This window comes from Somniosus microcephalus, chromosome 3, assembly GCF_052327205.1.
Source record: "Somniosus microcephalus isolate GS21.2 chromosome 3, FLI_Smic_1.0, whole genome shotgun sequence".
In the NCBI taxonomy this organism is placed as follows: Eukaryota; Metazoa; Chordata; class Chondrichthyes; order Squaliformes; family Somniosidae; genus Somniosus; species Somniosus microcephalus.
Window position 1 is genome coordinate 221,524,086 of NC_140989.1, and position 25,415 is coordinate 221,549,500.

Consider the following 25,415-nt stretch of genomic DNA (forward strand, 5'->3'; position numbering starts at 1 on the left):
GCGAAGGGGGCGCGACTTTGCGCCGGGCGCAAACTTTAGCGGCCGCCCGACTTTACCGCCCCAAAAGTGGCTATACTGAATTTCTAGGCCTTTGTTTTTAAGAAAAAAATGTTAGTTTCGCTATCATCCCGTTCACACTGATAAACAGGGGCTGTAGTGACACAAAAATCTACCCCTAAATGTTTAAGCTAGAAACGAAGAATTGCATGGCAGAAGTTCACATTCATTGTGTACAAACTTGTCTGAGGCCAACGCTGCAAACTTTAAGCTGAATTTCTGAAGCAAATTGTCATGGCAGTCAAGCCAGCCTGAAAACTCTCTCATAGCCTGACAATGCCCCTTTTCACACAGAAACGAAACCTTTTTGTTCTCTCTCCCTCCAGCATCTAAAGTGAGATGCCTCTTCATTGAAATAGGCCGTGTGTAGTGGACTTGTAATGCGCTGAGCTGGAAGCCAAGACCTCCGTGCTATGATCAAATAGGCGGTTTGTACGGACAGCCCCACCAAAGTGAGCGCGGACAAAGGGCCCTCTGATCTTTCAAAGGAGGCCTGTAAGCTCATCCGTGTCCAGCTGCCCAAACGCCAATCAACAGTAATGGGCTCGGTGGATCCCGGCCTTTCAAATCACTGCACCTCTCATTGGAAGCAGCCGAAAACAAGAGAGGAATGCGGCCCAGGTAGGGTGACCTGACTTTCGTTCCACTTTGAAAGAAGCTCTGGGCGATTCGAAGTCTAGGGTAGGGTAGCGTAGTGGCTGTGCTACTGGATTGGTAATCCAGCGAATGTGAGTTCAAATCCCATCGGGAGCAATTTGAAAATTTGAATTCACTTTCGTAAAACCTGGAATAAAATCAGTAAAAGTGACCATGAAACTTGTTTACTTGGTGATGTCACCAGGTAGGATCTGACATCGGGGGGGGGATCCTGAAATTTGGGGAGGTAAGAAATAAAGATTGGGGAATTGGGGCTCAGGGGGAGACTGCGGAATGGGGGTCCAGGAGGAGACTGGTGAATGGGGGCCCAGGGGGAGACTGGTGAATGGGGGTCCAGGAGGAGACTGGTGAATGGGGGCCCAGGGGGAGACTGGTGAATGGGGGCTCAGGAGGAGACTGGTGAATGGGGGCCCAGGGGGAGACTGGTGAATGGGGGCCCAGGGGGAGACTGGTGAATGGGGGCTCAGGAGGAGACTGGTGAATGGGGGCCCAGGGGGAGACTGGTGAATGGGGTCCAGGAGGAGACTGGTGAATGGGGGCCCAGGGGGAGACTGGTGAATGGGGGCCCAGGGGGAGACTGGTGAATGGGGGCTCAGGGGGAGACTGGTGAATGGGGGCCCAGGGGGAGACTGGTGAATGGGGGCCCAGGGGGAGACTGGTGAATGGGGGCCCAGGGGGAGACTGGTGAATGGGGGCCCAGGGGGAGACTGGTGAATGGGGGCTCAGGGGGAGACTGGTGAATGGGGGCCCAGGGGGAGACTGGTGAATGGGGGTTCAGGGGGAGACTGGTGAATGGGGGCCCAGGGGGAGACTGGTGAATGGGAGCTCAGGGGGAGACTGGTGAATGGGGGCCCAGGGGGAGACTGGTGAATGGGGGCCCAGGGGGAGACTGGTGAATGGGGGCCCAGGGGGAGACTGGTGAATGGGGGTTCAGGGGGAGACTGGTGAATGGGGGCCCAGGGGGAGACTGGTAAATGGGAGCTCAGGGGGAGACTGGTGAATGGGGGCCCAGGGGGAGACTGGTGAATGGGGGCTCAGGGGGAGACTGGTGAATGGGGGCCCAGGGGGAGACTGGTGAATGGGGGCCCAGGAGGAGACTGGTGAATGGGGGCCCAGGGGGAGACTGGTGAATGGGGGCCCAGGGGGAGACTGGTGAATGGGGGCTCAGGGGGAGACTGGTGAATGGGGGCCCAGGGGGAGACTGGTGAATGGGGGCCCAGGGGGAGACTGGTGAATGGGGGCTCAGGGGGAGACTGGTGAATGGGGGCCCAGGGGGAGACTGGTGAATGGGGGCCCAGGGGGAGACTGGTGAATGGGGGCCCAGGGGGAGACTGGTGAATGGGGGTTCAGGGGGAGACTGGTGAATGGGGGCCCAGGGGGAGACTGGTGAATGGGGGCTCAGGGGGAGACTGGTGAATGGGGGCCCAGGGGGAGACTGGTGAATGGGGGCCCAGGGGGAGACTGGTGAATGGGGGCCCAGGGGGAGACTGGTGAATGGGGGTTCAGGGGGAGACTGGTGAATGGGGGCCCAGGGGGAGACTGGTGAATGGGGGCTCAGGAGGAGACTGGTGAATGAGGGCCCAGGAGGAGACTGGTGAATGGGGGCCCAGGGGGAGACTGGTGAATGGGGGCTCAGGAGGAGACTGGTGAATGGGGGCCCAGGGGGAGACTGGTGAATGGGGGCCAAGGGGGAGACTGGTGAATGGAGGCCCAGGGGGAGACTGGTGAATGGGGGCCCAGGGGGAGACTGAGGAATGGGGGTTCAGGGGGAGACTGGTGAATGGGGGCTCAGGGGGAGACTGGTGAATGGGGGCTCAGGAGGAGACTGGTGAATGAGGGCCCAGGGGGAGACTGGTGAATGGGGGCTCAGGAGGAGACTGGTGAATGGGGGCCCAGGGGGAGACTGGTGAATGGGGGCCCAGGGGGAGACTGAGGAATGGGGGCCCAGGGGGAGACTGGTGAATGGGGGCCCAGGGGGAGACTGGTGAATGGGGGCCCAGGGGGAGACTGGTGAATGGGGGCTCAGGAGGAGACTGGTGAATGGGGGCCCAGGGGGAGACTGGTGAATGGGGGCCCAGGGGGAGACTGGTGAATGGGGGTCCAGGGGGAGACTGGTGAATGGGGGCCCAGGAGGAGACTGGTGAATGGGGGCTCAGGAGGAGACTGGTGAATGAGGGCCCAGGGGGAGACTGGTGAATGGGGGCCCAGGGGGAGACTGGTGAATAGGGGCCCAGGGGGAGACTGGTGAATGGGGGCCCAGGGGGAGACTGGTGAATGGGGGCTCAGGAGGAGACTGGTGAATGAGGGCCCAGGGGGAGACTGGTGAATGGGGGCCCAGGGGGAGACTGGTGAATGGGGGCCCAGGGGGAGACTGGTGAATGGGGGCCAAGGGGGAGACTGGTGAATGGAGGCCCAGGGGGAGACTGGTGAATGGGGGCCCAGGGGGAGACTGGTGAATGGGGGCCCAGGGGGAGACTGAGGAATGAGGGCCCAGGGGGAGACTGGTGAATGGGGGCTCAGGGGGAGACTGGTGAATGAGGGCCCAGGGGGAGACTGGTGAATGGGGGTTCAGGGGGAGACTGGTGAATGGGGGCTCAGGAGGAGACTGGTGAATGAGGGCCCAGGGGGAGACTGAGGAATGGGGGCCCAGGGGGAGACTGAGGAATGGGGGCCCAGGGGGAGACTGGTGAATGGGGGCCCAGGGGGAGACTGAGGAATGAGGGCCCAGGGGGAGACTGGTGAATGGGGGCTCAGGGGGAGACTGAGGAATGGGGGCTCAGGAGGAGACTGGTGAATGGGGGCCCAGGGGGAGACTGAGGAATGGGGGCCCAGGGGGAGACTGGTGAATGGGGGCCCAGGGGGAGACTGGTGAATGGGGGCCCAGGGGGAGACTGGTGAATGGGGGCTCAGGAGGAGACTGGTGAATGAGGGCCCAGGGGGAGACTGGTGAATGGGGGCTCAGGGGCAGACTGGTGAATGGGGGCTCAGGGAGAGACTGGTGAATGGGGGCCCAGGGGTAGACTGGTGAAAGGGGGCTCAGGGAGAGACTGGTGAATGGGGGCCCAGGGGTAGACTGGTGAATGGGGGCTCAGGGAGGGACTGGTGAATGGGGGCTCAGGAGGAGACTGGTGAATGGGGGCCCAGGGGGAGACTGGTGAATGGGGGCTCAGGGGCAGACTGGTGAATGGGGGCCCAGGGGTAGACTGGTGAATGGGGGCTCAGGGGGAGACTGGTGAATGGGGGCTCAGGAGGAGACTGGTGAATGGGGGCCCAGGGGGAGACTGGTGAATGGGGGCCCAGGAGGAGACTGGTGAATGGGGGCCCAGGGGGAGACTGAGGAATGGGGGCCCAGGGGGAGACTGGTAAATGGGGGCCCAGGGGGAGACTGGTGAATGGGGGCCCAGGGGGAGACTGGTAAATGGGGGCCCAGGGGGAGACTGGTGAATGGGGGCCCAGGGGAGACTGGTGAATGGGGGCTCAGGGGGAGACTGGTGAATGGGGGCCCAGGGGGAGACTGAGGAATGGGGGTTCAGAGGGAGACTGAGGACTGGGGGTTCAGGGGGAGACTGGTAAATGGGGGCCCAGGGGGAAACTGGTGAATGGGGGCCCAGGAGGAGACTGGTGAATGGGGGCCCAGGGGGAGACTGGTGAATGGGGGTTCAGGGGGAGACTGGTGAATGGGGGCTCAGGGGGAGACTGGTGAATGGGGGCTCAGGAGGAGACTGGTGAATGGGGGCCCAGGGGGAGACTGGTGAATGGGGGTTCAGGGGGAGACTGGTGAATGGGGGCTCAGGGGGAGACTGGTGAATGGGGGCCCAGGGGGAGACTGGTGAATGGGGGTTCAGGGGGAGACTGGTGAATGGGGGCTCAGGGGGAGACTGGTGAATGGGGGCTCAGGGGGAGACTGGTGAATGGGGGCTCAGGGGGGAGACTGGTGAATGGGGGCCCAGGGGGAGACTGGTGAATGGGGGCTCAGGGGGAGACTGGTGAATGGGGGCTCAGGAGGAGACTGGTGAATGAGGGCCCAGGGGAGACTGGTGAATGGGGGCCCAGGGGGAGACTGGTGAATGGGGGCCCAGGGGGAAACTGGTGAATGGGGGCCCAGGGGGAGACTGGTGAATGGGGGCCCAGGGGGAGACTGGTGAATGGGGGCCCAGGGGGAGACTTTTGAATGGGGGCCCAGGGGGAGACTGGTGAATGAGGGTTCAGGGGGAGACTGGTGAATGGGGGCCCAGGGGGAGACTGGTGAATGGGGGTTCAGGGGGGGACTGGTGAATGGGGGTTCAGGGGGAGACTGGTGAATGGGGGCTTAGGGGGAGACTGGTGAATGGGGGTTCAGGGGGAGACTGAGGAACGGGGACCCAGGGGGAGACTGGTGAATGGGGGCCCAGGGGGAGACTTGTGAATCGGGGCCCAGGAGGAGACTTGTGAATGGGGGCCCAGGAGGAGACTGGTGAATGGGGGCTCAGGGGCAGACTGGTGAATGGGGGCCCAGGGGGAGACTGGTGAATGGAGGTTCAGGGGGAGACTGGTGAATTGGGGTTCAGGGGGAGTCTGAGGAACGGGGACCCAGGGGGAGACTGGTGAATGGGGGTTCAGGGGGAGACTGGTGAATGGGGGCCCAGGAGGAGACTGGTGAATGGGGGCCCTGGAGGAGACTGGTGAATGGGGGCCCAGGGGGAGACTGAGGAATGGGGGTTCAGGGAGAGACTGAGGAATGGGGACCCAGGGGGAGACTGGTGAATGGGGGCTCAGGGGGAGACTGGTGAATGGGGGCCCAGGAGGAGACTGGTGAATGGGGGCCCAGGGGGAGACTGGTGAATGGGGGTTCAGGGGGAGACTGGTGAATGGGGGCCCAGGGGGAGACTGAGGAATGGGGGCCCAGGGGGAGACTGGTGAATGGGGGCCCAGGGGGAGACTGGTGAATGGGGGCCCAGGAGGAGACTGGTGAATGGGGGCCCAGGGGGAGACTGGTGAATGGGGGCCCAGGGGGAGACTGGTGAATGGGGGCCCAGGGGGACCTGGTGAATGGGGGCCCAGGGGGAGACTGAGGAATGGGGGTTCAGGGGGAGACTGAGGAATGGGGGTTCAGGGGGAGACTGAGGAATGGGGACCCAGGGGGAGACTGGTGAACGGGGTTTCAGGGGAAACTGGTGAATGGGGGTTTAGGGGGAAACTGAGGAATGCGGGCTCTGGAGGAGACTGGTGAATGGGGGCTCAGGGGGAGACCGAGGAATTGGGGTTCAGGGGGAGACTGAGTAATGGGGGCTCAGGGGGAGACTGGTGAATGGGTGCTCAGGGGGAGCCTGGTGAATGGGGGTTCAGGGGGAGACTAAGGAATGGGGGTTCAGGGGGAGACTGAGGAATGGGGGTTTGGGGGAGACTGAGGAATGGGGGTTCAGGGGGAGACTGAGGAATGGGGGCTCAGGGGGAGACTGAGGAATGGAGGCTTGGGGGGAGACTGAGGAATGGAGGCTCAGGGGGAGACTGAGGAATGGAGGTTCAGAGGGAGTTGAGGAATGGGGGCTCAGGGGGAGACTGAGGAATGGAGGCTTGGGGGGAGTTGGGGAATGGGGGCTCAGAGTTTAGATGGAGACTGGGACTGGGGGCAGGGGGGAAAGATGGAGACTGGGGAATGGGGACTCGACTCAGGGGAGACTGGTGAATGGTGTCTCGGGGGAGATGGGGGCTGGGAAATGGGCCGGAGGTAAAGAAGGGGACTGGGGAATGGAGGTTCAGGAAGCGAAGGAGACTGGAGAATGGGGGCTCGGGGGGAGAAGTGGGGGCTCTGGAGCAAAGTGGAGATTGGGGCTCAAGTGAGGGGTGGGGTGGGCACCATCACTGTTAGCAGAGCCAGAAGCAAATTTGCAGATGACACAAAGCTGGGTGGGCGTGTGTGCTGTGAGGAGGATGCCAAGAAACTACAGGATGATTTGGACAGGTTGGATGATTGGGCAGAAGCATGGCAGATGCAATATAACGTGGATAAATGTGAGGTTATCCACTTTGGTGTCAAAAACAGGAAGGCAGATTATTATTTGAATGGCAATAGTTTGGGAGAAGGGGAAGTGCAACGAGACCTGGGTGTCCTTGTGCACCAGTCGCTGAAGGTAAGCATGCAGGTGCAGCAGGCGGTTAAGAACATAAGAAATAGGAGCAGGAGTAGGCCAATCGGCCCCTCGAGCCTGCTCCGCCATTCCATAAGATCATGGCTGATCTGATCCTAACCGCCAATCTACTATCACAGAACTATCTCCTGAATCTAACAGAATTAGACACACGAAATAGGAGCAGGATCAGGCTACACGGCCCCTGGGCCCGCTCCGCTACCCACAGGGCCATGACCGATCCGAACCTAGGCTCATGTCCAAATTCCTGCCCGCTCCCCGTAACCCTTAATTCCCTTTTCTTCTAGGAAACTGTCTATTTCTGTTTTAAATTTATGTAATGATGTAGCTTCTACAGCTTTCAGGGGCAGCATATTCCATGGACCTACCACCCTCTGAGTGAAGTAGTTCCTCCTCATCTCAGTTTTGAAAGAGCAGCCCCTTATTCTAAGACTATGCCCCCTAGTTCTAGTTTCACCCATCATCGGGAACATCCTCCCCGCATCCACCCGATCCAATCCCTTCACAATCTTATATGTTTCAATAAGATCGCCTCTCATTCTTCTGAACTCCAATGAGTAGAGTCCCAATCTACTCAACCTCTCCTCATATGTCCATCCCCTCATCCCCGGGATTAACCGAGTAAACCTTCTTTGTACTGACTCGAGAGCAAGTATGTCTTTTCTTAAGTATGGACACCAAAACTGTATGCAGTATTCCAGGTGCGGTCTCACCAATACCTTGTACAACTGAAGCAATACCTCCCTATTTTTATATTCTATCCCCCTAGCAATGAAAGCCAACATTCCATTGGCCTTCTTAATCACTTGCTGCACCTGCATACTAACCTTTTAAGTTTCGTGCACCAGGACCCCCAGGTCCCTTTGTACTTCAGTACCTTCCAGTTTCTTGCCATTAAGATAATAATTTGCTCTACGATTTATCCTGCCAAAGTGCATAACCTCACACTTTCCAGTATTGTATTCCATCTGCCAAATCTCTGCCCATTTATTAGCCTGTCTATGTCCCCTTGCAGGTTTTTTATGTCTTCCTTACTCACTACTTTCCCTCCCATTTTAGTATCATCTGCAAACTTTGATATGTTACACTCGGTCCCCTCCTCCAAATCGTTAATATAGATTGTAAAGAGTTGGGGACCCAGCACTGACCCCTGCGGAACACCACTAGTTACTGATTGCCAGTCTGAGAATGAACCATTTATCCCAACTCTCTGCCTTCTGTTAGATAGCCAATCCTCTATCCATGCCAGAATATTACCCCCAATCCCGTGATTTTCTATCTTAAGCAATAATCTTTTGTGTGGCATCTTGTCAAATGCCTTTTGGAAGTCTAAATACACTACGTCCATTGGTTCCCCTTTATCCACCCTATATGTTACTTCCTCAAAGAACTCCAGCAAATTTGTCAAACATGACTTCCCCTTCATAAAACCATGCTGACTTTGTCCTATTAAATTATGATTATCCAAATGTCCTGTTACTGTCTCCTTAATAATGGACTCCAACATTTTACCTACCACAGATGTTAGGCTAACCGGTCTATAGTTTCCAGCCTTCTGTCTACTGCCCTTTTTAAATAAGGGTGTTACATTAGCAGTTTTCCAGGGAGTTTTGGAAAATTATTAACAATGCATCCACAATCCCTACCGCCACTTCCCTCAAGACCCTAGGATGTAAGCCATCAGGTCCAGGTGATTTATCCGCCTTGAGTCCCATTATTTTACCGAGTACCACTTCCTTAGTGATTTTGATCGTGTTTAGCTCCTCCCCCCCCATAGCCCCCTGTTTGTCCAGTGTTGGGATATTCTTAGTGTCCTCTAATGTAAAGACTGATACAAAATACTCATTCAGTGTTTTTGCCATCTCCATATTTCCCACCATTAATTTCCCGGTCTCAACCTCTAAGGGACCAACATTTACTTTAGCCACTCATTTTCTTTTTATATCACTATAAAAACTCTTACTATCTGGTTTTATATTTTTTGCTAATTTACTTTCATAATCTATCTTGCCTTTCTTAATCAATCTTTTTGTTATTTTTTGCTGTCTTTTAAAGTTTTCCCAATCCTCTATCCTCCCACTAGATTTGGCTACCTTATATGCCCTTGTTTTTAGTCGAATACTATCCTTAATTTCTTTACTTAGCCACGGATGGCTGTCTTTTCTTTTACACCCTTTTCTTCTCAGTGGAATATATATTTTTTGGAAGTTGTAAAATAACTCCTTAAATGTACACCACTGATCATGTATCGTCTTACCCTTTAATCTATTTTCCCAATCCACTCTACTCAATTCCACTCTCATACCTTCATAGTCTCCTTTATTCAAGCTTAGCACGCTTGTTTGAGATCCAACCTTCTCACCCTCTAATTGAATATGGAATTCAACCATGTTATGGTCACTCATTCCAAGGGGATCCTTTACTAGGACATTTTTAATTAATCCTGTCTCGTTACACAGGACCAGATCTAAGGTTGCTTGTCCCCTGGTCGGTTCAGTTAGATACTGCTCAAGAAACCCATCCCTAATACACTCAATGAACTCATCCTCAAGGCAGACCTGCCCAGTTTGATTTGTCCAATTAATATGATAGTTAAAATCCCCCATAATTATAGATGTTCCCTTAATACAAGCCTCAACTATTTCCTGATTGATACTCCGTCCAACCGAGTTGCAACTGTTCGGAGGCCTATAGACTACGCCCACAAGTGTTATTTTCCCCTTATTATTCCTTATCTCCACCCAAACTGTTTCATTATCCTGATCTTTTGACCCAATATCATTTCTCTGTATTACAGTGATTCCTTCCTTTATTAACATAGCCACCCCACCTCCCCTTCCTTCCTGCCTGTCCTTCCTGATCGTTAAATAACCTGGTATGTTTAATTCCCAGGCATTGTCACCTTGCAGCCATGTTTCTGTAATGGCCACAAGATCATACCCATATGTAGTTATTTGTGCCATTAACTCGTCTATTTTGTTACGAATGCTACGTGCATTCAGATAGAGAACTTTCAAATATGTTTTGTGACACTTAGTTCCTGCTTTTGCCCTTTTTATTACTTTACCTTTTACTCCATACTTTCTGCTCCTTCCTGACACACTCTGGTTTTTAATTTCCCCACTGCTACCTAAATCTATGACCTTCTCTGTTGTTATTTTTATTATTTGCTCTCTAGGAACCTCCCCCCAACTAGTTAGTTTAAAGCCCTCTCTACAGCACTAGTTATATGATCCGCCAGGACTCTAGCCCCAGCACTGGCCAAGTGAAGCCCGTCCCAATGGAACAGCTCCCTCCTGCCCCAGTACTGGTGCCAGTGTCCCAGGAAGCAAAACCCATTTCTCCCACACCAGTCTTTGAGCCACGCATTTAACTCTCTAATTTTATTTGTCCTAGCCAAATTTGCTCGTGGCTCAGGTAATAATCCAGAGATTATTACCCTTGAGGTTCTGTTTTTTAATTTGACCCCTAGCTGCTCATACTCCTTTAACAGAACCGGCTTCCTAGTCCTATCTACGTCGTTTGTACCAACATGGACCACGACGACTGGATCCACCCCCTCCCACTGCAAGTTTCTTTCCAGCCCAGAGGAGATGTCCTTAACCCTGGTACCGGGTAGGCAACACAGCCTACGGGACTCTCGCTCTTGGCTGCAGAGAACTCTATCTATCCCTCTAATAATACTATCCCCTACCACTACAACATTTCTATTTACTCCCCCCTCTTGAATGGCCCCCCGTTCCATGGTGCTGTGGCCAGGTTGCTCATCCTCCCTGCAGTCCCTGCTCCTGTCCACACAGGGAGTAAGAACCTCAAACCTGTTGGCCAAGAGCAAGGGCTGCGGCTCCTCCAACACTACCTCCTGGATCCTCGTACCTGCCTCGCTCGTAGTCACACTGTCCTGACCCTGGCCATGTGCTGCATCTGAATTAATTAACTTCATAGGTGTGACCACCTTCTGGTACACTGAGTCCAGGTACTTCTCCCCCTCCCTGATGTGTCGCAGTGTCTGAAGCTCAGACTCCAGCTCATCAACACGGAGCTGGAGATCCTGTAGCAGCAGACACTTGTCACAGATGTAATCACCGTGAGCCTCAATGGGGTCTACCGGCTCCCACATCTCGCAACAGTAACACATCACCTGCTCCATTCTATGTAATTAATTAAACTTTTTATTGTTACCCGGTTTTAGATGCTAGTATCCCCTTTAATTAATTGGATTTAAATTAAATCAATCCCTCTAATTACACCAGTTAAATGGTTTACCAACAGTCACTCTGCACCAGAAAGGCCTTATTAAGTACAACCAGTTAAAGATATACTCTAGGGCGCTTATTTACCAACTGTCCCCACTACACCACAGAGACCCTAGAAAAAAACCCGCCGAATTTAAGCTTGTAATGAAAAGGAGAAAGAAAGAAATACTCACCAACCAATCCAACCAATCACTTACCTGCTTCCTGGTGACGTCACACTTGGATTACTTTTTACCTCTCTCCCCTGCTGCTGAGTTGGTACGCCTCACCTCACAACTGCCGGTATTTAAGCTCTGCCGCCGGTCACTGCCCCCTCACAGGTCCGATGCTCTGATCGGGCCTCACCTCGCAACTGCCGGTATTTAAGCTCTGCCGCCGGTCACTGCCCCCTCACAGGTCCGATGCTCTGATCGGGCCTCACCTCGCAACTGCCGGTATTTAAGCTCTGCCGCCGCTCACTGCCCCCTCACAGGTCCGATGCTCTGATCGGGCCTCACCTCGCAACTGCCGGTATTTAAGCTCTGCCGCCGCTCACTGCCCCCTCACAGGTCCGATGCTCTGATCGGGCCTCACCTCGCAACTGCCGGTATTTAAGCTCTGCCGCCGCTCACTGCCCCCTCACAGGTCCGATGCTCTGATCGGGCCTCACTTCGCAACTGCCGGTATTTAAGCTCTGCCGCCGATCACTGCCCCCTCACAGGTCTGATGCTCTGATCGGGCCTCACCTCGCAACTGCCGGTATTTAAGCTCTGCCGCCGGTCACTGCCCCCTCACAAGGCAAATGGTATGTTGGCCTTCATAGTGAGAGGGTTTGAGTACAAGAATAAGGATGTCTTGCTGCAGTTGTACAGGGCCTTGGTGAGACCACATCTTGAGTATTGTGTGCAATTTTGGTCGTCTTATCTGAGGAAGGATGTTCTTGCCATGGAAGGAGTTCAGCGAAGATTCACCAGGTTGATACCTGGGATGGCAGGAATGACGTATGAGGAGAGATTGGGTCGATTGGGCTTATACTCGCTGGAGTTTAGAAGAATGAGAGGGGATCTCATTGAAACTTATAAAATTCTGACAGGACTGGACAGACTAGATGCAGGAAGGATGTTCCCGATGGTCGGGGAGTCCAGAACCAGGGGTCACAGTCTAAGGATAAGGGGTAAGCCATTTAGGACAGAAATGAGGAGGAATTTCTTCACCCAGAGAGTGGTGAACCTGTGGAATTCTCTACCACAGAAAGCAGTAGAGGCCAATTCATTAAATATATTCAAGAAGGCGTTGGATATATTTCTTAAGGCTAAAGGGATCAAGGGGTATGGGGAGAAAGCAGGGACAGGGTACTGAATTTGGATGATCAGCCATGATCGCATTGAATGGCGGAGCAGGCTCGAGGGGCCGAACGGCCTACTCCTGCTCCTATCTTCTATGTTTCTATGTCAAACACGGTTTGCCTTTAACAAATCCATGCTGACTTTCATTTATTAACCTATGTTTTTCCAAATGCCAATTAATTTTGACCTGGATTATTGGCTGTTACAGTTTCCCCACCACCGGCCTTTGGCTGACTGGCCTTTAGTTTTTGGGTTTATCCCTCTCCCCATTTTTAAACAGGGGTGCAACATTTGCAATCCTCCAGTCCTCTGGCACCATCCCAATATCCAAGGAGGATTGGAAGATTGTGGCCAGAGCATCCGCAATTTCGACCCTTCCCTCAGTAACCTAGGATGCAACCCATCCAGACAGGGTGACTTTTCTACCTTGAGGACTGCCAACCTTTGCAGTACCTCCTCTTTATCTATTTTTCTCCTATCCAATATCGCTACTGCCTCCTCCTGTACTGCTACATTGGCAGAATCTTTGTCTCAAGTGAAGACAGATGCAAAGTATTAATTTAGTACCTCAGCCATGCCCTCTGCCTCCACAAGGGGATTTCCTTTTTGGTTCCTTATCGGTCCCACCCTTCCTTTTACTACCCTTTTACTATTTATGTGTTTATAAAATGGACTGATGGAGGTACTAAAGAATATTGGTGTATTGGAGAGATAGCCACCTGATAAAGGCTTTGTATATCGGATAACTGCCAGTGGTAGAGCAGCAGAGCAGAGTCAGAACCAGGAGTGCGAGTAGGATACTGATTGTCACCTGCGTTGTTCAAGATATATGCAGAAGCAATGGTAGGAGAAACACTTCATCAGGTGGAGGGAGGAGTGAAAATAAGGGTAAAAACAGAAAATGCTGGAAACACTCAGCAGGTCAGGCCTACTCCTGCTCCTATCTTCTATGTTTCTAAACAGCAGCAACAACATGGAGTGGGAGCAGCACTGAGAGAGGAGCTGCCAATAAAGTGGATGGCCCAAGGGGAAGTGAGGAGGAAGGTTCTTAAACTGGAGGCTATTGGACACTTTGCACACAAGCTCACTCTCTGCAGTGCGTTAGGTGCATTAATGAGGGGCCATAGATACAAGATTAAATGTAAGAGATTTAGGACAGAGGGCAGGAGAAACCTCTTCACACATAGAGCTGTGAGGCTGTGGAATTCACTGTCAGTTTTAATGGTTAAAGCAGAAACTCTATCAACCTTCAAGATTTGTTTGGATAGGTGGATAAAGAAAATGGGGCTGAAGGGATATGGAAACAAGGCAGGTAAATGTGATTAGGATTATTTGCTCGTGTGCAGGGTAAACTCCGATATGAACTGTTTGGGCGGAATAGCCTGTGTCCATGTTGTAACTTCCGCGTATTAGAATCACAGAGACCTGTTATGGTGTATGGCCAAGCCTGAAGGTTCATTTGTCTTTTCCGTTTCTGAAGATTCCTCAAAGTGTCAAGGTCCAGGTCGTGGCCCAAACTTTCTTCTATCTTTGCAGATACTGATAGACTAGTTCCATAACTCCATTTACTGAAGAAACATTTGCTAATACACGGCAGCATTGGTGAAGCAGCTCATACATTTACATGTTTCCATATTCTCCTAACAATGCTTAACTCATTTGGAGGTATTTATTTATATATATATATATATATACACATGCACACGCATAAATATACACACACACGCACTCGCACACATGCACACACACGCACTCGCACTCGCACTCGTACACACGCACTCGTACACATGCACACAAGCACTCACACACACGCACTCGTACACATGCACACAAGCACTCACACACATGCACTTGTTCACATGCACACACACATGCGTACACATGCACACATGCACTTGCACACATGCACACATGTACTCGCACACACACACTCGCACACATGCACTCGTACACATGCACACATGCACTCGCACACATGCACACACACACTCGTACACATGCACTCGTTCACATGCACACACACATGCGTACACATGCACACACGCACTTGCACACATGTACTCGCACATATACACTCATACACACGCACTTGTACACATGCACACACGCACTCACACGCATGCACACACACACTCGTACACATGCACACACACACTCATACACATGCACACACACACTCACACACATGCACACACACACTCATACACATGCACACACACACTCGCACACATGCACACACACTTGTACACATGCACACACGCACTCACAGACATGCACACATGCACTCGCACACACTCATACACACGCACTCGCGCAGATGCATTCATACACATACACACACATACTCGTGCACACGCACTCATACGCATGCACATGCACTCGTACACACACTCATACACATGCACACATGCACTCGCACACATGCACACACGCACTCGCAGACATGCACACACCCACTCGTGCACACACACTTGTACACATGCACACACGCACACACGCACTCGCACACATGCACACACGCACTCATACACATGTACACATGCACTCATACACATGCACACACGCACTCGCGCACATGCACTCGTACATATTCACACACACTCCCACACATGCACACACGCAGTCGCACACACGCACTCATACACATGCACACATACACATGCACACACGCACTCACACACATGCACTCATACACACGCACATACGCACTCGCGCACACACACCGAAGGAAAACACAACATAGCAGAAAAATCAGTAAATCATTGCTTTCCAATGGAAGTGAGAAAAAGTTGAAGTTTATTTGTCCAACAAAAGTGTCAAATTTCCACCCGCCCCATCACATTTACTTCAAGGGCTGCTGCGGATTAAAAAAGTTTAGATTCTTCCCTCAAATTTATGTCTGTCTCAAAGATTGGACCTTAAAGGGGAGTTTCACCCCAAGACCTGGTGGATACAGCTGGTCTGAGCACTAATGTTTGGCGCCATGCCAGTGCCAGCTTGCAGTCAGTTTTGCGCTGTGGTGGCACTTGTTAAGTCTGTGTGTTCTAGTTGTATTTAAGATTAATTACTGACACAAACTACAAGAATAACGTTTCAACAGGTCTTTACTAGTTGGAGGTCAGGGCTATACTAACAGCAATATCACTACACAGTACTTATATACCGGTGGTCACCACCGGTATTACGTATACAGCAGCCAGAGAAAGTAGTACATCTCTTAAGGTGGAACAGGCTTAAGTTCTCTTAAGGTGGAACAGGTTACATACACTACAATCCTCCCTTTTTAGCTTAACAGTCATATCCCCATTTAACATAACATAATAACATATATACATATATAACTTCAGGTATAAACAGTTCAAAGGTTCAGTCTCTCAGGAGGTCTTCTGATTCGGGTTGGATAACGCCTTTCAGTGGTCTCTGATTCTTGTTGCTGAGGTGACTCCTCTAGTTGGTTTCCTATGTATTGGACGTCATCATCAGGTACAGTCCCTGCCGAGGTAGATGCTTCAGGTTCATTAACGTCTTCCACAGTTGTCTCTGTCGCAACCATGGGTTCGACCCTTGCTCTCGATTCTACCACTTGATCCGCATGACATCTTATCACATTGTTACCAATATCTACTGTGTACATCAGAGGTCCTTGTCTGGCCCGAATTGTTCCGGACTGCCATTTTTCGTTTCCATAGTCCCTTGCCAACACTGGTTGTCCTACGTCAAAACTTCGAGTGGTCTTGTTATTAATATGCCGGAACTGTTTGTTTTCCACTTCCCTCCGCACATTTGGTTTTAACAAGTCCAACCTGGACCGCAACCTCCTGTTATAAAACATCATGGCAGGACTTTGGTTAGTTACTGCATGAGCGGCGTTTCGATATGCCATTAGGAAATTGTCCACCTTGTGTTGTAGCGGAATCTGATCATCGTTCATGGCCTTTATTGCCTTTTTGAATGTTTGGACAAATCTCTCGGCCAACCCGTTTGTCACCGGATGATATGGGGCAGAGGTATAATGTTTCACCCCATTCTTCTTTAAGAATTTTTCAAATTCTTCCGACATGAACTGTGGTCCGTTGTCCGAACATATCTGTTCTGGCAATCCATTCCTTGCGAATATTGTTCTTAACACCGCAATTGTCTTTTCTGAAGTAGTGGTATTCATCTTGATCACTTCTGGCCATTTGGAATGTGCGTCCACCGCAATTAGGAACATGGAGTCCATGAATGGACCAGCAAAGTCAATATGTACGCGTTGCCATGGGGCTGAAGGCCATTCCCATGGGTGCAGCGGTGCGATCGGAGGTGCATTTTGCACTTTTTGGCACCCAGCGCAGCTTTTCGTCAACTCCTCTATCTGTTGGTCAATACCCGGCCACCATACATAAGCCCTAGCAAGACTTTTCATCTTAACTCCCCCCAGATGACCTTCATGCAGTTGTTGAGATACCGCGGCAAACGTGGGAGTCGAGACAGAGCTATTGAAAACACAGCTTCTTTATTCTGACCACATGGCAAACAGGAACTAGAAAAGCCCGCGCATCCACTTAAATACTTCCCAGACAGGAAGTGCTCCCGGCAGCCTGTCCCTGCGGGAAACAAGTTGCTGGAGGAAAGGGCCCCCGGCTGGGGGCTTCTGCTTAGACTGTCTGTGCCACCGTGAGCGGATTATGTCCAGTGGTGGCGTGTCGCCACAGAGCTCCCCCCAGAATCCGCTTAGGAGGAGTGGACGAGTCGTGACGGTGGTCTAATGGTTCTGCTGCAGCAGCTCTGAGTGGTCGCCGGTCTGGTTGGTTGGGTCGGGCGGTTCGCCGCCGGCTGTGCTGGCTTGCCGGGGGGATGGCCTCTGGCTGGAGGCTGGGCCACGGGGACCTGTTCCCCTGGTTCTGTGTGTGCTGGTTTGAGCCGGTCGATGGAGAATGTCTCGACCCTGTCGCCGAGTCGCAGCTTGAATACCTTGTCCCCGGTTTGTAGTACCTCGTACGGACCATCGTACGGGGGTCGCAGGGGCCCGCGGTGCGCGTCGTGTCGCACGAAGACGAAGCGCGCCTGCTGTAAATTTGGCGGGACGTGAGGTGCGAGTTCGCCGTGTCGGTTGACCGGAAGGGGGCGAACTGCTGAGCGGAAGAGAAAGAGTCGAGCCGCTGCTGTTCGGCCGACCAAGGCTTGGTAGGCTCCGGAAGGAATTCGCCTGGGACGCGCAGCGGTTGTCCGTAGACTAACTCCGCTGCCGAGGACTGGAGGTCTTCCTTGACCGCGGTGCGTAGGCCGAGTAGCACCCATGGTAGGCGGTCAGTCCAGGTACTGTCCTGCAGGCCGGCGCGGAGTGAGGCCTTGAGTGACCTGTGGAAGCGTTCACAAAGTCCGTTGGCCTGCGGGTGGTACGCCGTGGTGCGGTGGAGCGTCACCCCGAGGTTGCGTGCTGTGGCCGTCCAGAGTTCGGAGGTGAACTGGGCGCCTCTGTCGGAGGTTATGTCGGCTGGTACGCCGAACCTCGCAACCCAGGTGTTAACGAACGCCCTGGCGATGTCGGCTGTGGAGGTGGAGGTCAGCGGCACTGCCTCAGGCCAGCGTGTGTAGCGGTCGACCATCGTGAGGAGATAAGTTTGGCCTTGCGATGGCGGCAGGGGACCGACGATGTCGACGTGTACGTGGTCGAAGCGGCGGCTGGGTACCTCGAAGTCTCCCAGGGGTGCTTTGGTGTGCAGCTGTACCTTAGCCCATTGGCAGGCGAGGCAGGAGGTGGCCCAAGTCCGAACATCTCTGCTAAGGCCGCGCCAGACGAAGCGCTTGGAGAGGAGTTTGACGGATGCGCGGGAACCCGGGTGAGAGAGCCCGTGGAGCGCGTCGAAGACGTGGCGGCGCCAGGTCTCAGGGACGACCGGCCTGGGTTGGCCGAGTGAGACGTCGCACGTGACTGCCGTGGCTTCGGGCCCGTGCGCGACCTTGGCTAGGCGTAGCCCTGGCAGGCTGGTAGCCGCCGAGAGGAGGTCTGGGTCCGTGAGCTGGGCCGCTGCTAGTTGTGCGTAGTCGACCGCGAGGTGATTCGCACAGACGGCGGGACGGGAAAGGCAGTCGGCGACCACGTTGTCTCTACCGGAGACGTGCTGAATGTCCGTAGTAAACTCGGAGACGGCCGCGAGCTGGCGTTGCTGCCTAGCGGACCAGGGTTCGGTGTGCTTGGCCATCGCGTATGTGAGTGGCTTGTGGTCCACATACGCTGTGAAGGGGCGGCCTTCCAGGAGGAACCTGAAATGGCGGACCGACAGGTGGAGTGCGAGAAGCTCGCGGTCGAAAGTGGAGTATTTGACCTCCGGGGGGCGCAGTTGGCGGCTGTAGAAGGCAAGTGGCTGCCACGTGCCATTGACCCACTGCTCGAACACGGCCCCGACCGCGTGGTCGGAGGCGTCGGTGGTGAGCGCGACCCGGGCATCGGCCCTCGGGTGCGCGAGCAGAGTGGCGTCGGTGAGCGCGTTTTTGGTGGCGTCGAAGGCGGCTGCCGTGTCAGTGGTCCAGGCTACGTCCATCTTGCCGGATTTTCCTCGGAGGGAGTCGTATAGGGGCTTCATAAGGGCTGCGGCTCTGGGGATGAACCTGTTGTAGAAGTTCACCATCCCGAGGAACTCCTGGAGGCCCTTGATGGTTGTGGGGCGGGGGAATTGCTGGACGGCCTGCACCTTGTTGGGCAGGGGGACGGCCCCGGCAGGGGTGATGTGGTGACCGAGAAAATCGATCTCGGTTAGGCCGAATTGGCACTTCGCCGGGCTGAGGATGAGCCCGTGTTGGGCTAGGCGCCCGAACAGGATGCGAAGGTGTTTGAGGTGTTCCTGTTTGGAGGAGCTGGCCACGAGAATGTCGTCTAGATAGACGAATAGGAAGTTCAGGTCCCGGAGGACTGAGTCCATAAGGCGCTGGAAAGCCTGTGCTGCATTCTTGAGGCCGAAGGGCATCCTCAGGAACTCGAACAGGCCGAATGGGGTGATGACGGCCGTTTTGGGGATGTCCGCGGGGTGTACGGGGACTTGGTGGTAACCGCGCACCAGGTCGACTTTGGAAAAGACGGTTCGTCCGGCCAGTCGGGCCGAGAAGTCCTGGATGTGTGGCACCGGGTACCGATCGGGGGTGGTGGCGTTGTTGAGGCGGCGGTAGTCTCCGCAAGGGCGCCAGCCTCCGCCGGGCTTGGGGGCGATGTGGAGGGGCGAGGCCCAAGGGCTGCTGGAGCGGCGGATGATGCCGAGTTGTTCCATGTTGGTAAACTCGGCCCGCGCGATTTCCAGCTTGGCCGGGTTGAGTCTGCGGGCGTGGGCAGAAACTGGGGGGCCGGTGGTGGGGATATAGTGTTCCACACCGTACTTGGCGGCTTTGGCCGAAAAGGTCGGGTTAGTGAGGGCGGGAAACTCAGCTAGGAGTGCCGAGTAGTCGTCCGTGGCTCTGGCGAGGCAGTAGGTCGTCGGGCCGGCCGAACGGGCCGGGGTAAAGGCGCCGGGGATGGGGGCCATAGTGTTGATGTCGACGAGGCGGTGCCTCGGAATGTCGACAAGGAGGCCGTGGGCGCGTAGGAAGTCGGCGCCGATGAGTGGGCAGAGGACCTTGGCTGTCAGGAACTCCCAGCGGTAGCGGCGGCCCGCGAGGTCGAGCGTGACCATGCGGGTGCCATATGTGCGGATTTCAGAGCCGTTGGCTGCAGCCAGTGTGATAACCCGTGTGCCGCGTTGGATCTCGAGGGCGCAGGCGGGGGTGATGCTGTGCTGGGCCCCTGTGTCGCACAGAAATCGGCGGTTGGTTCTGTTGTCAGTGACGTACAGTAGGGGCTTCTTCTGCCCCGCGGCCATCGCGGGGGCCGGTGCGGGGGGGGGTTTGAAGGAACACGGTGGCGTGCAGCGTTGAGCCCTAGCGCCAAAACGGGTGTGGTAGTAGCAGTGACCCGGAGTGGTAGGGCGGTCGGGCCTAACGGCCCGGGAAGACCGCGTGGTCGTTGCCGTGAGGTCGGGCGCGACGTCGCGAGCGGCCTGTGCAGAGAGCAGCCGGTCGGCCTTTTCGGCTATCTCATTCAGGTCCGTGGAGTCAGACTCCACAAGGAGTGGGCGGATGCTGGTGGGGAGCTGCCGAATGAAAAGCATGCGAAAAAGGGCGCCGGGATTTTTGTCGTCTGAGAGGGACAGCATGTGGGAAAGCAGGTCTGATGGTGAAGCGTCACCAAGGCCGGGGAGGTCCAGGAGTTGGCAGTGGCGCTGGTAAGAGGACGTTTGAAATTTTTTAAGTAGCGCAGCCTTCAGATGTTCGCACTTGCCCTCTGTTGGTGGACCCTGCAGCGCTGCCCAAACCTTGGGGACTGTAGCGTAGGTGAGCGAGGCGACGAGGTAGTCGTACTTCGTGGCGTCGACTGTAATGCCTTTCAGCCGGAATCTGGACTCAGCTTGAACGAACCAGGCTTCGGCGAGGTTCTCCCAAAAGTCAGGTAATTTAACCGTGACTACGTTTGTATCCGCCATGCTAGCTTAGGATTCGTCCTGAGCGTCGGGGTCACCAGTGTTGAGATACCGCGGCAAACGTGGGAGTCGAGACAGAGCTATTGAAAACACAGCTTCTTTATTCTGACCACATGGCAAACAGGAACTAGAAAAGCCCGCGCATCCACTTAAATACTTCCCAGACAGGAAGTACTCCCGGCAGCCTGTCCCTGCGGGAAACAAGTTGCTGGAGTAAAGGGCCCCCGGCTGGGGGCTTCTGCTTAGACTGTCTGTGCCGCCGTGAGCAGATTATGTCCAGTGGTGGCGTGTCGCCACACAGTTCCTTTAGAACTCTTTCCCTTAACTTGGGAGGAATAATCACTCTTGTCCCGTACATCAAAGTACCATGGCAGACGGACAGCTGGTCTCGCCTTGCTGAGAATGCCGGTAACAGAGGATCACCATGTGTTGGCCATCCCTTCACTGTCACCTCGTAGACTCGGGACAGTGTCGGGTCGTTCCTGGTTTCTCTTTCAATACTTGCATTGGTGACTGGTAAACACTCGATGATGGTCGAATGAAATAACTCAACAGGGTCAACTTTCGTCGTCTCTTCTTCTTCAGGTAGTGGCAGGCGCGACAGCCCATCAGCATTGCCATGCTGCTTTGTACCTTTGAATTCTATTTGATATTGATGTGCCCCTAGGAAAAGGGACCATCTCTGGAGTCTCTGTGCCGTCATCACCGAAACACCCTTCTTAGGGTTAAAAATGGATACCAACGGCTGATGGTCTGTCAGAAGTGTGAATATTTGGCCCTGCAGGTAATGATTAAACTTCTTCACTCCCCATACAAGGCTGAGAGCCTCCCTATCGATCTGCGCATAGTTGCGCTCAGCGGAGGTCAATGATCTGGATGCAAACGCGACTGGCCTTTCCGCGCCATTTGGCAACTTGTGTGAGAGTACTGCCCCAATACCATATGGAGAAGCATCACAAGCCAACCGAATAGGCAGTGCCGGGTTGAAGTGAGCCAACACTTCCTCTGAGGTGATCAATTCTTTGCTTTTGCGAAATGCATTCTTACAGTTTTCGCTCCATTCCCATGGTACCCCCTTCTGTAAAAGAGCATTCAGCGGGTGCAGTACCATGGATAGATTCGGTAGAAACTTATGGTAATAGTTAATCAATCCTAGAAACGACCTCAACTGAGAGACATTATCTGGAGCGGGAGCCTTTACAACTGCCTCTATCTTGTCAGGAGACTTATGAAGCCCCTCCCGGTCAATGACATGACCACAGTACGAGATCCGCTTCTGAAAGAACTCACATTTCTGCCGATTAACTCGAAGTCCATACTCTTTCAGTCTGTTGAGCACCAGTTCCAAGTTTGCGAGGTGTTCTTCCTCACCATCTCCTGTAATCAGAATATCGTCCAGGTAACATTGTGTGCCTGGAATTCCCTGTAATACCTGCTCCATGGCCCTCTGCCAAATTGCTGGAGCCGATGCCACTCCAAAAACCAGCCTATTATACCGGTACAAACCTCTATGCGTGTTGATCGTGAGGTACTGGCGTGACTCTTCTTCAACCTCCATCTGCAAGTACGCCTGCGCCAGGTCTATCTTGGTGAAGTGTTTCCCGCCAGACAACGAAGCAAAAATATCCTCAATCCACGGAAGCGGATACTGCACCGTGTGAAGCACCGGATTAACGGTGATCTTGAAGTCTCCACAGATGCGAACCTTCCCTGGTTCTCCTGGCTTGTTGCTCGAAGGACGTTTCATAACGGGAACAATGGGCGTAGCCCACTCACTCCAATCTACCTTAGACAGTACACCTGAACGTTCTAGCGCTTCCAGTTCCGCTTCTACAGCAGGTCGTATTGCATAGGGTACCGGTCTGGCTTTGAAAAATTTTGGGTGTGCATGTTCATCAATCTTGATGTTTGCCGTAATTCCTCTCAGTGTTCCCAGTCCCTGCTGGAACACCTCTTTAGCATCATCCAATATTCTGGACAATCGTTTAGGTTTGACATCTGTTTCCCCAGAATCTACCGTTAGTGCCTTTAAGGAGTGCCAGTCCATATTCATTTTCCTAATCCACTCCCATCCCAGTAGTGGTGGACCTCCTTCAGGTAGCACATATAAGTCCATTACTTGGCTTTCTTTGCCCTTGTGGACCACTTTTACCTCTATCTTTCCGATGGGGTACACTCTTTGCCCCGTGTATATTTTCAATATAATCTCCGTATCCCGTAGGGGAATATGTTGGAATAACCTTTTGTAATCTTTCTTATTCATGACCGTCAATGCCGATCCAGTGTCCAATTCCATCTTTATTTGGACTCCTGCTATCTGAAGAGTGACCCAAATTGTCTGGAGATCTGCATCCTTACCAACGTTGTGTACTCTTAAGCTACCCAGTTCATTACTGCTGGCGTCTGAATCTGACTTCTGTTCGTTCGAACTGTTCTTTGTCACCTTGTGTACCTTTATGTATTTTCCTTGCGGTGACTTTTTGTTGCTGGTCTTCTTTCCTGACCGGCATACTTTAGCTATGTGGCCAAGCCTGCCACACGTTCTGCATTCTTGGTTTTTAAACCAACACTGGTTCTGATCGTGCGTTGTCTTTCCACAACGATAACATTTTACAGTACTCAAAACCAATTGATTTGTACTGAGTTCCGGTGACCGTAGCTGCATTACTGCCGTGCCTCTCGCTGCGGCTTCGTGTGATGCTGCCATAGTGACCGCTTTCTCAAGCGTCAGCTCATTCTCCTCGAGCAGTCGCTTTTGTGTATCTTCTTTTAATAATCCACACACAAGTTTATCTCTTAGCACATCTGTTAGTCCCGTTCCAAACTGACAGTACTTTGCTAGCTTACGCAATTCCATTAAATATTCAGCATTGCTTTCATCTTTCAGCTGCTTTCTGCTGTAAAATTTAAATCGTTCCGCTAGCATCAGCGGTGTGGGGTTTAGATGATTTCTCAGGACAGTAACAATCTCCTCGAACGTCTTCTCCGCCGGTTCATCTGGTGATAAAAGGTGTTTCAATTGCCCGTATGTCTTCGCACCCATTAAGTTTAATAAAGTTAGTGCTTTCTTATCATCTGGGATTTTATTTGCTTTACAATAATTTTGTATGCATTCTACATACGTGGCCCAATCTTCGATGTCGCTATCAAAGGTATTAATGTTCCCATGTTTAGGCATCGTTGCAATTTTTTTCTTTTTTTTTAGTGATTTCCCTTTTTCCAATATGGCGGCTTCCCGCTCTTGTCTTCATCCTCCGCCTACAAAATGGCGGTTTCCCGCGCTTGGCGGTCATTCCCGCGCTCGCCTTCTTCACCCGCTGGCTGCAATGGCGTTTGGCGTGCCGCTGCTGCTCCCCTTTCCCAGTGGTTAGTAACTCCCCCGACGCTGTCTCCGCTTCACCGCGGCTCCCTCGGGCATTCGCGCTTCCCCGATGTCGCGCCTCGCAGCCCTTCTTGCAGCCCGGTTATTAGCACCGGCTGTGTTCGCCTTCACCGTGGCTCTCGCGCCTTCAGTCGCCCCAGACGCTGCGCCTTTTTGGCCCGAATGCGGCCCGGCCCTTATCACCAGCCGCGATCGATGTCCCCGCGCTGCGCCTTTCAGCCCGAATGCGGCCCGGCCCTTATCTCCGGTCGCGATCGATCTCACCGCCCTTATTCCTCCGTCTTCCCTCCCCGTCTGTACAGCCAACGCGGCCGACTTTCTGCTCGCGTCGCTGACCGGCTTACCCACCACCGAGGTAGAAGGAAGATAGCTGACTGCCGCTGATGGAGGCTTCGAGTTCAGGATATTTTCTGCACTCCGGGTTCTCGATGCCTGCCGCGCGACGTGTCTTCCAGCAGGGTGATGAGGGTGGAAGCCTCTCTTCGACGCCCGTTCTGTGGATGAAGCCGCCGTGGATATAAACTGCCGCAGGGTAAGAATCGGACTCGTCGCCACTGTTAAGTCTGTGTGTTCTAGTTGTATTTAAGATTAATTACTGACACAGACTACAAGAATAACGTTTCAACAGGTCTTTACTAGTTGGAGGTCAGGGCTATACTAACAGCAATATCACTACACAGTACTTATATACCGGTGGTCACCACCGGTATTACGTATACAGCAGCCAGAGAAAGTAGTACATCTCTTAAGGTGGAACAGGCTTAAGTTCTCTTAAGGTGGAACAGGTTACATACACCACAGCACTGACACTAAACTCTATAGTGGGAGCTCGCCAACGCACCTCCCATGTAGCAGTGAGGGTCCTGCTTCAAATGTTGGTTCTCAGGAAGGTGGAAAGCAGCTTCAAATCACTGAGGCTGATGTTTGGGCCTCTGCCGACCCTCCTCGTTCAACAAGCCTGGCAGAGAGCAGGCCCACCACATCAGATGACCTGGTGTGAAATAAGGATTAAACAAATAGGTAGCTTTCTGGTTTCATTGCTGTGGGTCTAGAAACAGTCAACAGATGTTCACCCATCAGCTGAGAAGCTGAGGATAGCCGTCTTGATTTTGGTCACATAATAC

The 25,415-nt window shown here is 53.3% G+C and overlaps 1 long non-coding RNA gene across 1 annotated transcript in view; it reads left to right on the top strand.

Moving 5' to 3' along the window:
• Positions 1-505: 505 nt before the first annotated feature.
• LOC147121725 (uncharacterized) overlaps positions 506-25,415 on the top strand; it is an 83,538-nt gene continuing 58,628 nt past the window's right edge. Inside the window, exon 1 of the long non-coding RNA XR_015077602.1 lies at positions 506-678. This is a non-coding gene — a long non-coding RNA (uncharacterized LOC147121725). The remainder of the gene's footprint in view (positions 679-25,415) is intronic.